Source organism: Nelumbo nucifera, chromosome 1 (genome assembly GCF_055504915.1).
Source record: "Nelumbo nucifera cultivar China Antique chromosome 1, China Antique-T2T, whole genome shotgun sequence".
In the NCBI taxonomy this organism is placed as follows: Eukaryota; Viridiplantae; Streptophyta; class Magnoliopsida; order Proteales; family Nelumbonaceae; genus Nelumbo; species Nelumbo nucifera.
The window spans coordinates 129319405-129335329 of record NC_142649.1 but is presented as its reverse complement, the minus strand read 5'-3'; the positions used below and the strand labels follow the sequence as shown (position 1 = coordinate 129335329).

Sequence of the window (15925 nt, the reverse complement as noted above, 5' to 3'; positions counted from 1 at the left end):
CCTAAATTTAAGAAAAATAAAAGGTAGGCGGCAGTCTTTGGCACCTCGCACAATGCTTTATTGTTTGAACCGGTCTAAAACCCATTACTCTACCCGATGAAATGACAAACCCAATGCCAAAACCTTTGAAAAAGGTTTGAAATCCCGTGTTCGTTCTGTTATTTCCTGTGTAGCAAGTGCCTTCGGGACTCTCTTCTCTCGTTTGCGAAAACCTTTTGCATTGGAGACTCTCTTCTCTCCACGACAATGATTTGTGATCTGTTGTTTTCCCCTTCCTATGTAGCAAAACCTTTGCAAAAGGTTTGTCATTTTGGGTTTACAAAAGGCTCGTTTCGCACCTGAATGGGAATTCCAGTCGAATGGGGGCTCTTAGATGCCGAATGAGTTCAAGTGAGAATGATACGCATAAGACCACTATTGGTGGGGAGGAATCCACCAGCAACTCGGGTAGAATGCGCTGCTGGAGTTTGCGAGGATTGTGAATGTGAAGGAGCAGGTGGTTGTTGGTACTCTGCACCATCTGACTCTGGAGGTGATTGAGGCTGGTAAGAAGAAAATTTATGAAGCCAAGGTGTGGGTGAAGCCATGGTTGAACTTCAAGGAGCAGCAGGAATTCAAGCTGGTTGGAGATGCCCCCACATTCACTTCGTTGGATCTCGGTTCCAAGCAAGGTAAATGATCTTGGAATCTCTCTTTGCCCTTGAATTTTGAAGCAATATTGAGTCCTGATTTTAAGGGGATCATTGACTGTAGAATTGTATATACATATTTTACATTTAGATTGTTAGGGATTATCGAAATTAATTCTGGATTTGGATGCGATTGAAAATGCATGTCTTCTGTAATCTTGGTTTCTCAGATTTTCAATCCATCAAATATACAGGGCAGGGCATAGATTGTGTCGATTGGGAAGATATGGTATCTCTGTTATTGTGCTTGAGTGGGTCTTCTTCAGAGGTTTTGTAGGCTTCAAGTATCTAGTGGTTCCCCATTATTTTTGTTCTAATTGGAGGTGCTAGAATTGTTGGAGTCAATATTTTTGTTCTAATTTGATGAAAGAGCATGAAATATACATATAGAAGTGTTCTTAAACCTTATATAACTTTGTTGTTGATGGCATAATATGATTATTACTAATAATCTAACAAAATTGCTGCATAAATTTAGTTTGATTTTAAATGCAAGCAAATACTTGATGTAGGCAACTCCTTGACCAATTAGATAGATCATGTTATAAGTTTACAAGTATAAAATCCATATCACTAATTAAAAGTTTGAATTTGTTGAGAAGTAAAAGAAAATAAATAAAACTTGATAAATGGATATTGTTGAGTCAATACTCAATATGTTGGCAACCATATTATCTTCCATCTATATCTTTATTCTCTTTCTTGGTTGTTCTATTTTTGTTTCGTTTTTTTTTTCCTATTTTGATCTTTAATGATAATGTCTTAACATCTCCTTTGAATTTCCTTATTTTCTGATAAATGGATTTTGTTTCATTTTTTTCCTATTTTGTTTCATTTTTCATTTTCTTATATAAAGGAAAGAAACTAATAGACTTATTAATGCATGTTTCAACCCCATTTGCATTATTTTGGGGTTTCTTTACTTTTTACATGATTTCTTCCCCCCTTATTGAAGGGTAATTGGTATTTTGCTATTTATACATAAAAGCTCCATCCATGGGAACTTCTTTTAGAATCATGCTTGACCTAGACTAACCTCTTCCCATTAAACACTTTACCCTTTAACATCCAAAGCCTTCCCAAGCCACTGGAGCTGATAATGTACATGTAAAAGGCCATGTTAGGGGGTCGTGTTTAAGTAAATTTGGGCCAAATATTTCCTAGTAGTAATTATTGGCCGGTCATGTAAATCCAGATGGCCATAGACCATGATGGAGAGTAGTGCCAGCACATGATCCTATTGTCCAAGATGCAGCAAAATCATGCTGTGAAGACTATCCAGCAGAGGGCAAACTCACTAGCCCCTTACGAACTGTTGGAGGTCCTTCATGCAAAGGCAGAGGTCAGCATCTTCTACTCTCTTTGGTTCTTTTTCCCTGTTATTTCTTTAGTAGCAGTTTTACCCTTCTGTTATTAGCTATTTAGCTCTTGGCATGGGAATTGCATGCATATTTGCAACTTACATAGTTTGGGAAGATAGATAAATGATCTTATTGTTTGTGATTCATGCAGGTAATTGAAGAAGTAGCAAAGCTCAATTTGCTTCTCAAAGTCAAGAGGGGAAATAAGGAAGAAAAATTTAAGGTTGAAGTACATAAGAATGTTGAAGGTATCTTTCATTTGAATCTAGTGGAGCAAGATCACTCGAGTCATGACTCTGGCACTACTCTAACATGTTAATATGTGTGGATTTATATAGACATCTGCTTTAGTGCTTTGTGAAACTTCAATCAGTACTGCTTACAGATGAAAGAACTGTGTACTGCTTGAATAATGTTTACATGTTACATAGATAAGAAATATAGTCTATTGTTGATGTTGTCTTGGATGCTTCTTTTCTCTTGTTTTCAAATTTGAATATGTTCGGCATACATTTGGGCCTTATCTATTATAGATTGGATTGGACCCAATCTATTCCTGGAGTGAGTCTTCTTGATTTCTGCAATAGTTGGGTAAGATAATTCTGACTTTTATGCTTTGATTTCTTCCGTGGTTGTGTCTGTATCACCTATATTCTGATTACCTGTTGTCTTATGTTCTAGGGAAGTCATTTTCTAGAAGGATACAAACAAGATAGGGTAGTAGGTCTTGGTATGAATGAACAAGAGCTTAAATCCTGTATGTTAACATTCTGCACAGTGCCCTTTCCCCACCCTTGAGTCCCTTGTAATTTGTACAAGACCTGGAATTAAATCTTATCTTCATTGTTGCTTATCTGTCGCTCTCTAAAATACACAAACAAACAAGTATACATGCTGAATTGTTTTATGTTCACTTCTATGTTCTAAAACACACTTTCCTATTATTGCAGATTGGCCCTTTCCAAGTTTCCAAGTTGACCGTGAGTGTGTTTTGGGCCTTCTGATGTGGTATCAAATGGTGCTAAAGATGGTTGCTTTTCACAGCCTGAAACTTTGCGCATGCCTGTTGTAAGTTCTGTTGGAGGTCACCATGAAGCTAATGGGTAATTTGGGTTTTTTCTTCATATCATTGTTTCTTTGATCATTCACAAAACAAACTTTATTAATAATAATCCCAAGAACTTTTTTCTATGCATGGTATGCTAAAGAGAAGCATTGGCTAGCCAACAATATATTGGGATTAGCATTCTGCATTCAGGTCTACTTCAAAGATATCAACACTTGTGTTCTACTTAGTTTTAACCCCCCCCCCCTTCAAATGCTTATTTGATTTTGTTCCCTTTCATTTCAGGTCCTCCAATACTTGTCTTACTGCACATGGGCATGGCTATTCACACCCATTAAGCACCTCGACACTCAATATCAACACAACTTAAGAGAGTTTGAGCTTGCATTGTTGTATATTCACTTCCTACATGGAAACCTCCTCTTCTATGATTACATGGAAAATGGACATTGTATTATCGAGAATTTGATTTTTTTAATCTTTTCAATTTTAACAATTTGTTTTGGATATTATAATAATTAATTATAAAATTAATATATTTTGTTTTAAATTGCATTTTTCTACATGTTTAAGTTTTATGTAATTGTTATGGAATTTGCATTAAGCAAGTATTAAAGTAATAAATCAATAAAATTGCACGTACAAAAGGTTTATAAAAGAAGAAAAAAAATAGGATCTAAGCCAGCAGTCATAAAGATCTAAGGTGGCGGTCAAAATCGCCGCTTAAAATGTGGGAAGAATGTTCAGTGGACTCAAAGGCGGTGGTTTCAAATGCCGTCTAAGAGGGGCATGTAATCTGAGGCAGCGATCCAAACCACCACTTTTAACATATCTAAGCCAGCGGTCCTGACAAACCACCGCTTTAGAGATACTCGAACCGTTTCGGACCAACCATCAAAGGTGGCAGTCTTTCTTATCTAAGCCAACGATCCTGACCTAAGGCGGCATCTGCTTAGATGGCAGACAGAAGACCGCCGCCTTAGATCTAAGGCGGTGGTCCAAAGGCCTAAGCCGGTGGTCTCTGGTCCACCAGCTTTGACCATTTTTCTTGTAGTGTGGTTTGGTATAATAGCCATTTTCTTAAGGCTCAGTTTGGAAGGAGTAGAAATATAAATTTGTAAATTGCAAAACTTTATATTTTGTATTATTTTATATGTACTTGTATTGTGCATATTTGTATTTGTGCTCCTTTCAAACTGAATCTAGAAAAACTGCTATGACAGCACCGACTCCGGATCTCCTGCCCACTCCTACCCACAATACACTACCCCCCCCCCCCCCCAACCCCGGTGAATTGGGAACATCTCCCCTAATATCATGTAGAGGATGAGATGTTCTCTACTTATGATTGAGATAAATGTGGGCAGGAGATCCGGACTCATGACAACACCATGTCATCTTAAGTAGATTGTCATTTGATTAAATGATTTCAAATAAAATGTGGTTGTGATTGCAAATCTTTTCTTTGATTTATGTGAAAGTTACTTTTCCAGAAAATGTATTCTGATGATTTTCCAGAAAATGTTCTTAATACATAGTTGCGATGTGCTGTGGGGCACCCTTAGCCTGTACGGCGCTGATGTGAATTCTTACAAACCTCACCTGCTCTCCTGATTTCTTAGGCTATGTTTGGTTTGAAGAAAAAGATAGGGAAAAACAGGAAAACCAATACAAAATTTATAAAGGTTTCCTTACCTTCTCCTTCCTTTCTCTACATTTTCCTTCAAACCGAAGATAGCCAAGGTTAAATCATTACTCAACAAAATTACAAAATCATTATTGCTCAACCTACATAGAACCCCTCCCTTTCACAATGTTTTTTATATGACAAAATTTCCTTCTGTTAAGTTATTGCTGGTGACCATGACAGAATTTATATATATATATATATGTATATACGTGTACCATTATTACTTTTTTAATGACAAAACTAACCCGTACTTAAAAATAAACCTTTTATTTAATTTTCAATATCACTGAGTCAATGAATTGTTATTGGTTCCCTATAAAGTCGCTTAACATATCAATCTTTCCCATAAATACCTATTCAGATCTACTACCCACAAGACTGCTATCTACTTTAGTCCCCATCTGTTTTATTATTTATTTTTCGCTGCAAAGAAAATACAACCTCCCCATATCTTTTTCTTTTGGCATCCTTTTAAACCTATGGTTGTTATATCAACTGTTTTCAATTATTTCATTTGTTGGGCAATGAAATTTTAACTTGATCAGACGATGAGTGGATTCACCTTTTCATAACACCCGTTTTGATTTGTATTGTTTTAATTGAAGGCTGATCAGCTTCTAATTTTTTAATATAATTGAGGGTTTATATTGACAATGATAATAAGAAGGAAAGTAAAATAAAATAGTGAAAACTTTGAGAAAATAGAGAAAAAAAGGTTAAGGCATCTAAAATATCAATCAATAAAAAATGAAGATCGATCAAAGTATTATTATTTTTGCAATTTTATGATAAAAAAAAAAGGGAAAATGACTATGAACCCCCTTTCAGAAAAAGAAAAACCCTCCACGCCTTTACCCTTAAAATCAGCACGTTGAAATCAAGTGTTAAAATCAAAATACCACCGAACCCCCTACCCAGCCAGCAAACATGACATATGTTTGCTAAATCAATTGCTAAATGGCCTTACCGATCTAGGATGATAACCAGTTCTATACGGTGTTGGTTCTCATAATACCAATTCCATAAGAAAGCATTACCGAGTATTTAGGAATCGATTACTACATGTTACTGGTTTTCATAAGACCAGTTCCAAACTGAAGGCATTATCGAGAGGTCCGTGTTTACATCACTGTTTATAATTTTATATTTAATGGTCTAAATACGTTTAGTAAAGTTTTATGCATTACTATAACTTAGGGTAGGGGTATCATCAATGACATTAAAAATTCAATTTTGAGTTTAATATTTGACATAATTGAATTGAATTCAAATAATTCAAATATACTAAAATTATATATGACTTTTTTCAATTCAATAAATATTTGAATTTGACTGATTATTTAATTCTTATATATAATACGTAAAATATTTAAACATTTTATATCATTTATATATAATACTTAATTTATAGGGGTTTCTTCAGCCAGCTCCCCCTCAAAAATCGAAATTTCGATTGGGGACATACGGAAATCGATACCCATGCCAGCCCCAGCCAACAAATTCGAAATTTGTTTTGGCTCCTCCCCTCCCCCCACGTCAGTGAAAGTTTAAGTATTATACCCGTTATACCCCTCTATGAAACGTTAATCGTCTTCCCCACTTTGAATTTACAGTGCCTTCCTCATTTCGAAAATTTTCAAAGCCATTTAGTCACTAGAGTTCATCTTTCATCACCGGAGCTTCCCCATTTCAAAATTTCTTAGAGTCATTTTATCACCGAAGCTTCATCTTTCATTGTCGAAGCTTCCCCATTTCAAAATTTCCCAAACCGTTTCATCACCAGATCTTCTAGATTTTGAAATTTCTTAGAGTTGTTTCATCATCAGAGCTTCGTCTCTCTTCATCTCTAGTTGTGTTCCCCATTTCGAAATTTCCCAGAGCTATTTCATCACTGTGGTGATTCGTGGGGATTGGGAGAGAGAGAGAGAGAGAGAGAGAGAGAGAGAGAGAGAGATGTACGGTTGAGAGGAAAAAGTAACTACTGGCTGCCGCCAGTTTTCTATTTATATTAACTTTATAAAAGAATCAGAAATTATAAGTATGCCCCTGGTGGCATATCCTATAATCAGAATAATAAGAAAAAAGAAAGAAAAAAAAAGAAACAAGTAACTGTAACAGTCCAACAGCCTACTAACAGCAGCTATAAAGTAACAATTAAGTAAGCCTTACAACACTCCCCCTCAAGTTGGGCTGAAGATGTCTATCATGCCCAGTTTGTCACATAAGTCATTGTGCCGTGAGCACGGAAGCCCCTTTGTAAGGACATTAACAAGTTGTTCCTTGGAGTTGATATAAGGGATGCAAATTTCCCTTTTTTCCACTTTCTCCCTTATGAAGTGTTTATCCACCTCAATATGCTTGGTCCTCTCATGTAGGACTAGGTTGCTAGCGATGTTTATTGTAGCCTTGTTGTCACAAAAGGGAAATAGGACTATGAACAACAACTCCAAGCTCCCCTAGAAGGTTCTTTAGCCAAAGGACTTCAGCCACCCCATATGTCATAGCACTATATTCAGCTTCAGCACTTGACCTTGCTACCACACTTTGCTTCTTACTCTTCCAGGTCACCAGATTTCCTCCCACAAATGTGAAATACTCACTACTGGACTTTCTATCATCCACAGCTCCTACCCAATCAGCATCTGTAAAGACTTACACCTTTAGGTGATTGTGTTTACTGAATAGTAGGCCTATTCCTGGATATTTCTTTAAGTATCTAAGGACTCTCTCTGCTGTCTCCATGTGTGGCTTCTTAGGAGAGTGCATAACTGGCTCAAGACCCCAACGGAATAGGCAATGTCTGGACGGGTCATGGACAGATAAATCAGCTTTCCCACTAACTTTTGGAACTGCTTCACATCTTTCAGAGGTTCACCAACACAGTCACCTAGCTTGTGGTCCACATCCATAGAAGTATCTACCGGCCTTGCACCTAATTTACCTGTATCCCATAATAGATCAAGGGTGTATTTCCTTTGAGAGACAAAGATACCCTTTTCTGAGCGGGCAACTTCAATCCCAAGGAAATACTTCAAAGTCCTAGATCTTTCACTTCAAATTTAGATGCAAGGAATTGTTTCAAGTTCTGTATCTTTGAGCTCCAACTTCCTGTAATGATGGTATCGTCTACATACACTATCAATACAACAACCTGTTCTTGACATCTATTCACAAAGAGTGTATGATCAGACTGACATTGTTTGAATCCCATCTCTTGAATTGTCATGTGAAACTTACTGAACTAGGCTCTAGGATACTATTTTAAGCCATAAAGAGACTTTCGTATCTTGCACACCTTATTTTCACTCCCCTTGGCACAAAATTCAGGAGGTTGAACCATGTATACCTCTTCTTGTAAATCACCATTCAGGAAAGCATTCTTTATGTCCAGTTGATGCAATTCCCAGTCAAGATTAGCAGCTAAGGACAGGAGAACCCTAATTGAGTTCATCTTAGCCACTGGGGCAAAAGTCTCATCATAGTCAACCCCGTATGCTTGTGTGTACCCTTTGGCCACTAGTCTTGCTTTGTACCTTTCAATTGTTCCATCTGCCTTGTGCTTAACTGTGAACACCCATTTGCACCCCACGGGGTCTTTCCCCTTTGGAAGTCTGATTTTTTTGGAGGGCATTAATCTCCTCCTTCATGGCATCTACCCATTCAGGGCATTTTAAGGCTTCTGCAACATTTTTGGGAACAGGGATGCAATCAACTGCCGATAGGAACGCTCGGTACGAGGGGGAAATGTGGTCATAGGAGACAAAGTGGGTAATGGGGTGTTTGGTAGTGCAAGACCTGACTCCCTATCGTTGGGTAATAGGAATGTCAAGGTCATCCACAATAGGAGTAGGGTTAGGGGGTGGACTTACCTCCTAGTAGTCTGATGATGTCAGTTGCTCAGTGTTTGGCTGCTCCACATCTCTATCACATTGTTGATTTCTCCGACGTGTACGTTGGAAGACACGAAAGAGAGTAAGGTCCAGAATAAAAGGAAGAGATACCTGAACCTGCTTCTCCTCTTCCACACTACGACTCTCCCCCTGAAGAGAATGAGGGAAGAATGACTCGGACTCAGAGAAGGACACATCCATAGACACAAAAAATTTACGACTAACTAGGTCAAAGCACCGATACCCTTTTTGAGAGGAGGGGTACCCTAGAAAGACATAAGACCGAGGGTCTAACTTACCTTGGGATGGAAACAAATCATGGAAAAAGGCCTGACAACCAAAGACTCTCATGGGGATGGATAGTAAAGGAGACTGAGAGTACAATAACTGATAAGGGGCCATGTAGTTCAATACTCTAGAGGGCATGCGGTTGATGACATACGCAGCTGCAAGTATAGCATCCACCCAAAACCTTTTTGGGACATTCATGTGTAACATCATCCCGCGGGCTACCTCAAGAAAGTGTCTGTTTTTCCTTTCTGCAACACCATTTTGTTGTGGTGTTCTGAAGCATGATCTCCTATGAATAGATCTGTGGGAGGCGAAGAACTCATTGAGCACCCCATGGAAGTATTCCTTCGCATTATCAGATTGGAAGATCTGTATTTCAACATGGAACTGTGTAAACACCATCCTCTGGAAGTCTTTCACTATCTTTGGAACTTTGTCTCTGCTACGCATAGAAATTACTCATGTATAGCGAGAGTAATCATCGACCAATGTAATAAAGTACTTATATCCACCCTTAGAGATTACATTGGTAGGCCCCCATACATCAGAATACACAACATGAAAAGGAACATTTGATCTTTTATTATTTGAGTGAAAAGTCGTTCTACATTGTTTGCTCAACTAACACGTTTGACACATGAACTCTGACACTGAACATGACTTAAATAAAACTAGAAACAAAGATTTTATTATTTCAAAAGAAACATGACCTAAACGACTATGCCACAAGAAATTTGACTCTTATTTTACTGACTATGCGACTCTGAGGATGACACCGAGAGACCAGCTTTGTTGTCGAGAATGTAGAGACCATCCACTAGGCTTCCTCTACCAATCGTCCTCCCAGAAGTTAGATCCTGAAAAACACATGAGTCAGCAAAAAATGTCACACTACAATTCAAGGAGCTTGTAATGCTACTAATTGAAAGCAAGTTTATGGGAAGCTGAGGGACATGCAATACACAATTCATGTTAAGGCCATGGGGAAGGGATATTGATCCTTGGCCTGCAATGGAAGAAAAAGAGCCATCTGCAAGTCTCACTCGATCCCTTCCTGACAAAAGGCTATAAGACTGGAATAAGTTAGGCTTACCGGTCATGTGGTTGGAGGCCCCTGAGTCAATGATCCAAGGGGAATCTGTGGGACTGACATGGAATGCAGAAACCATATTACCTGAAGTAGATGCAAATGAAGTAGAGGGAGTATCAGTGATTGAGCTGTCCATTTTCCGCAAGGCCCTACCATAAGATTCCAGGTGCTCTTTGAAGGAATTCATTATATCCTCCTTGGGATCAGACTTATTAGGGTGGTCCCGGGTACTACCGGCAACTTATGTATCTTGGGTTGCCACATGTGTTGTGTTCATTTTCTTCAAATGACCTTTACCCTGTTCTTGATTCTTTGCTGCCCACTTGGGTTTCCCGTGGATGTCCCAACAAGTGTCACGTATATGTCATGAACGCCTACAGTGGGTACAAAACAACTTATCTTTATCATTCGCCTTCTTAGGGTCACTTTTCTTTCCCGTGGAGCTATTATTCATTGCAGCCAAGGCAACTTGTTGCTCCCCCTCAGCTGCAACCATCACATTCCGCCTGCTTTCTTCAGATTGGACAAGGGAGTATACCTCGTGAACTGTAGGCAACTCTTTGCTTCCTAGGATCTGCACCTTCAACGGTTCATATGCAGGGTTCAGTTCCAACAAGAAAGCAAACACCCGTTGCTGAGAGACCAGCTTTCTGTAGGCCTTAGCATCATCATCGTGCTTCCGCTCTATGACCTGATAATGGTCCAATTCCTTCCATATGGAGGTAAGGGCTGAATGGTATGAAGACAAGCTACGGTTTCCCTGTTCACATGTTGAGGATTCAGCTTGCAACTGGTAAACCTTGGCGTAATTTCTTTGCTCAGAATAGGTAGTTCTGGCCTGTTCCCAAATCTCACTAGCGGTGTCTGCCCACATAAAATTCTTTTTCACATCAGGTTCCATGGTTGCGAGGAGCCAAGACATCACCATACTGTTTTCTTGGACCCACCTATCATGTTCAACCGTCTCACCCTTGGGTTCTTTCACCCTTCCATTGATGTAACCAGCTTTACCCCTTGCCGTTACATAGAGTTTTACACTCTTAGCCCACTCTAGGTAGTTCAGACCGTTTAAAGGGGTAATTGGCATGGGAAAAACCATGTTTTCACCTCCCATACCCATTGTGCTGTGGGTTGGTGTAGCCCCCGATGAAGTTAATTCATGACTTGCCATCGTATACTACTGAAAACCAGTCCAAATACCACCCAACAACACAGCCGCCACAATCAAAATGTGAGAAACTCAGGGTTTACTCCTAGAATGTGAGCAAAAGAACATTAAATACTGTTGAGAACAAAGGGAATACTGTTGAGAACAAGGGGTTCAGTCAACACAACGTCCAAACAGAACAATAAACCAGTCCGGTAATCGGTTCAGCACCACCAATACAGACATTACAATCAGTCTGACTGTAGTTCACACACTCTAACCATCCAACGTCCAAACCAATAACTATATAATCAAGGCATGAGCCCTACGCACCATCGGCCAAAGAAGGCTGAGACAAACTGAAACAAAAAAACACACATGTTCAGCACTTGTACGAAGGTGCTAATCTGAACTTGACTTCACAGCATCGAACAGAGGAGTCTACACCAGCATCACCCTTCTCCGACTAGGGTTTTCTTGCTATTATGTCCAAGAAAAAGAAATCACAAAAGATGCCGCCAGAAACTGCTAGGGTTTCCAAAAAAAAACTGCCGCTAGAAACCTGTTAGGGTTTCTGCAGAAACAACCACGTCCAAACACTTTTTAAGAATAGGGCAGGAGGGATTGTAGGTCATTTTCAACCCAGAAAACCTGCTCTGATACCATGTGGTGATTCGTGGGGATTGGGAGAGAGAGAGAGAGAGAGAGAGGAAGAAAGAGGTACGGTTGAGAGGGAAAAAGTAACTACTGGCTGCTGCCAGTTTTCTATTTATATTAACTTCATAAAAGAATTAGAAACTACAAGTATGCCCCTGGTGGCATATCCTAGAATCAGAATAATAAGAAAAAAGAAAGAAGAAAAAAGAAACAAGTAACTATAACTATCCAACAGCCTACTAACAACAGCTATAAAGTAATAATTAAGTAAGCCTTACAACAATCACCAAAGCTTCATTTCTACTTATGTTTGGTCGATTGGAAACCTCTATCTTCCCCATTTTGATTTGTTAGAGCTTCATGCATTCGTCGTCTGGAAGAGGTCGAGTTTCGTCATCGGCCGAAGGAAGGTCAATGTCCCATTTCGACCCGTCTACTTCTTCTTTTATCTCCTTCTTCCCCTATCTTTGAACATTGGAAGGATTCACAGGGGCCCCTTTGTTCATCGGTAGAAGGTTTTGCAATTTATCGGCCATCGTGCACCCCCCATCCAATTCCAATCTTCCTAGGCATGCCAGAGATTAAAAACTCTACTAGATATTTGGTAGATTATAGTGGGAATTGCTCCTCCAATCTCCAATACCTTTTCCATTGCTTTGAGTGCAGTAAGCATCTAGCTGTAATTGAATTATTTAATGTGTTAACGTGGGATTTTTATTTGCATTTGCCATTACTCATTGTGTTGTCTCTCTTACTGGAGTCAGATTGATCATATGTCTATTCAATTTCACATTATCTGGCAGTAAGAAAGTTTGAGAGAAAAATTGGCACTATTTGTTCTCGGGATCACCAATTGGCAGTTTGAATTCATGGAGTCATCCCCCCAACAAGTTGGGTACATGTTATATGTTCAATGATTAGGAGTAGGGGTTCATGTATGATGGTTATTGAGTCAAAAAGTGATGTATGTTTTGTGTAGTGGTAGCGATTGTGCGGTGTTTGTGATGAAGTACATGGATTGCATTACCTAGGGCTCAGATTTTGACTTTGATCTAATGAGTACACTTGAATTCTGTTTGTTAGCACATACCTAAATGTCTCCCATTAGTAACTAACATATAGTACCTTTGTTGTAGGGAATTATCAATGTTATTAGGTGGCAGATAGGGGCTCAACTCATCTGGAACCATATCCCATGAATTGCACATGTTATGAGGAAGATAGAAAACCTTTTTATTTTTGCTTTCTCTCATCTTACCAGTGTGAGCATATTAACAATGTAAATTATTGTACATATCCAACAATTGAGCAGGTCTAACTATGTAAATTTACAGATGAATGGCTTAAAGTGATGCAAAATTTCTTTTTTATATTGCCTGGTGAAACCTTATTTCCATAGCAGTGTTGTCCCACCGTTGGCTCAAGCTGTTGGGCCGATGGGCGACCAGAAGGTGTCGGGATGCTCAGTGGCTGAGTGGTAGTAGGAGGGAGTGGGTTTGGTGGCCATCAAACCCCTCTGCACCCACCAGAGTAGCCTCCGAGTGATTCTGCCATTACTAAGAAGCGGTTCCAAAGGAGGCGCAGGGTAGACGAGCGGTGGAACCACTTCAAAGGGGTGGGAAGAGCTCTCCTGGACGTCCCTAGAGGAGGCAAAGACGCCCCAGGTTTACGGGGAAGACCAGTGGTGGGAAATGATGCTTTTGCAGAACCATCGTTTCCCACGGTCATGCTGATGGGCGAACGGAAGGTGTCGGGATGCTCGATGGGTGAGTTATAGTAGGAGGGAGTGGGTTTTGTGGACATCGAACCCCTCCACACCTGCCGAAGCAGCCTCCGAGAGATTTTGCCATTTCTGAGAAGCGGTCCGGGAAGGGGGCATGGAGGTAGACGGGCAACAAAACCACCTTCATGGTGTGGGGATAGGTCTCCTAGATGCCCCCAGATGAGGCAGACACACCCTAGGCCAACGGGAAAGGCTGACAATGGGAAACAGTGCTTTTGTAAAACCACTGTTTCCCACTGACGGGTAGGGCTGTCAGGCCAATGGGCAACCAAAACGTGTTAGGATGCTCGATGGGTGAGTGGCAGTAGGAGGGAGTGGCTTTGGTGGCCATCGAACCCTCTGCACCCACCGGAGTGGCCTTCGGATGATTTTGCCATTTCCGAGAAGCGGTCCCAAAAGGGGGCATGGGGGTAGACGGGCAGCGGAACCACCTCCACGAGGTGGGGAGAGGACTGTTGGACGTCCCCAGAGGAGGCGGAGATGCCCTAGGTTTACGAGGAAAACGGACAGTGGGAAACGGTGGTTTTGCAAAAGCATCATTTCCCACCACCGGCCCGAGCCGTCGGGCAAATGGACGACCATAAGGTATCAGGATGCTTGGTGGGTGAGTGGCAATAGGAGGGAGTGGGTTTGGTGGTCATCGAACCTCTCTACACTCACCGGAGTGGCCTTTGGGTGATTTTGTCATTTCCAAGAAGTGGTCTCAGAGGGGGGGGGGGGGGGGGGCGCAGGTAAATGGGCAATGGAACCACCTCCACGGGGTGGGGAGAGGTCTCCTGGAGATTCCAAGAGGAGGTAGAAATGCCCTGGGTTTACGGGGAAGGTCGACAATGGGAAACAGTGATTCTGTTAAAGCATCGTTTCCCACCGTCAATCTGGGCCATCAGGCCGATGGGCAATCAGAAGGTGTTTGGATGCTTGGTGGGTGAGTGGTAGTAGGAGGGACTGGGTTTGGTGGCCATTGAACCGCTCCACACCTGCCAAAGTGGCTTCCAGGTGATTTTGTCATTTCCGAGAAGCGGTCCCAAAGGGGGGGAATGGGGGTAGATGAGCAGTGGAACCACCTCCATGGGGTGGGAAGAGGTCTCCTTGATGTCCCCAGATGAGGTAGAGACGCCTCAGGGTTACGGGGAAGTACGATGGTTCTGCGAAAGCACCATTTTCCACCGTCGGCCCAGGCCATCGAACTGATGGGCAACTAGGTGTTAGGATGCTCGGTGGGTGAGTGGTAGTAGGAGGGAGTGGATTTAGTGGACATTGAACCCTTCCACACCTGTTAGAACGGCCTCTGGGAGATTTTTCCATTTATGAGAAGCGATCCCGAGGGGGGGGCGCGGGGGTAGATGGGTGACGGAACCACCTCCACGGTGTGGGGATAGGTTTCTTGGACTCCCCAGAGGAGGCGAACATGCCCCCAACCAACGGGACAAGCTGATGGTGGGAAATGGTGCTTTTGTAAAACCACTATTTCCCATTGTCAGGCCGGCGAGTGACCGGAACGTGTTAGGATGCTCAGTGGGTGAGTGGTAGTCAAAGGGAATGGGTTTGGTGGCCATCGAACCCTTCTGCACCCACTGGAGTGGCCTTAGGGTGATTTTGCCATTTTTGAGTATTCCCGGGTTTACGGGGTGGGGAGAGGTCTCCTGGACATCCCAAGATGAGGCGGAGACGCCCTGTGTTTACGGGGAAGGCCGACGATGAGAAACAGTAATTCTGTAAAAGCACCATTTCTCACTATTGGCCTGAGCTGTCGAGCCGATGAACAACCGAAAGGTGTAAGGATGCTTAGTGAGTGAGTGACAATAGAAGGAAGTGAATTTGATGGCCATCAAACTCCTCTACAATCATCTACAATCACCCTAGTGGCCTTTGAAAGACTTTGCCATTTACGAGAAGAGGTCTCGGAGGGGAGCATGCGATAGACAGGCTGCGGAACTAGTCTTATGAAAATCATGATGTGAACACGGACCTCTCGATAATGACTTCGTTTGGAACTGGTGTTATGAAAACCGGTTCCTAAATACTCGGTAATGCTTTCTTGTGTGGAATTGGTATTATGAGAACGAACCATATTTTAGTAAGGAGATATAGATGGTTATGAGAACAGGTAAGACCGTATGGAACTGGTTATCATCCTAGATCGGTAAGGCCATTTAGCAATTGATTTGTTAAAGAAAAAAGAACCAAATTTGCATATTCAAAATCTCAACGGTTACATTAGTTCAAATAAAAATTAAGCTTTTGAGTATTATAAGCGAGAA

The 15925-nt window shown here is 41.2% G+C and overlaps 1 pseudogene across 1 annotated transcript; it reads left to right on the top strand.

Moving 5' to 3' along the window:
• The first annotated feature begins 246 nt into the window (after nucleotides 1-246).
• Nucleotides 247-3610, top strand: LOC104613213 (cysteine proteinase inhibitor 12-like; annotated as a pseudogene). The gene is made up of 7 exons (XR_016082457.1): nucleotides 247-300; nucleotides 452-671; nucleotides 1885-2031; nucleotides 2202-2298; nucleotides 3001-3153; nucleotides 3259-3308; nucleotides 3402-3610. The product of XR_016082457.1 is annotated as a cysteine proteinase inhibitor 12-like (transcript).
• The last annotated feature ends 12315 nt before the right edge of the window (nucleotides 3611-15925 follow it).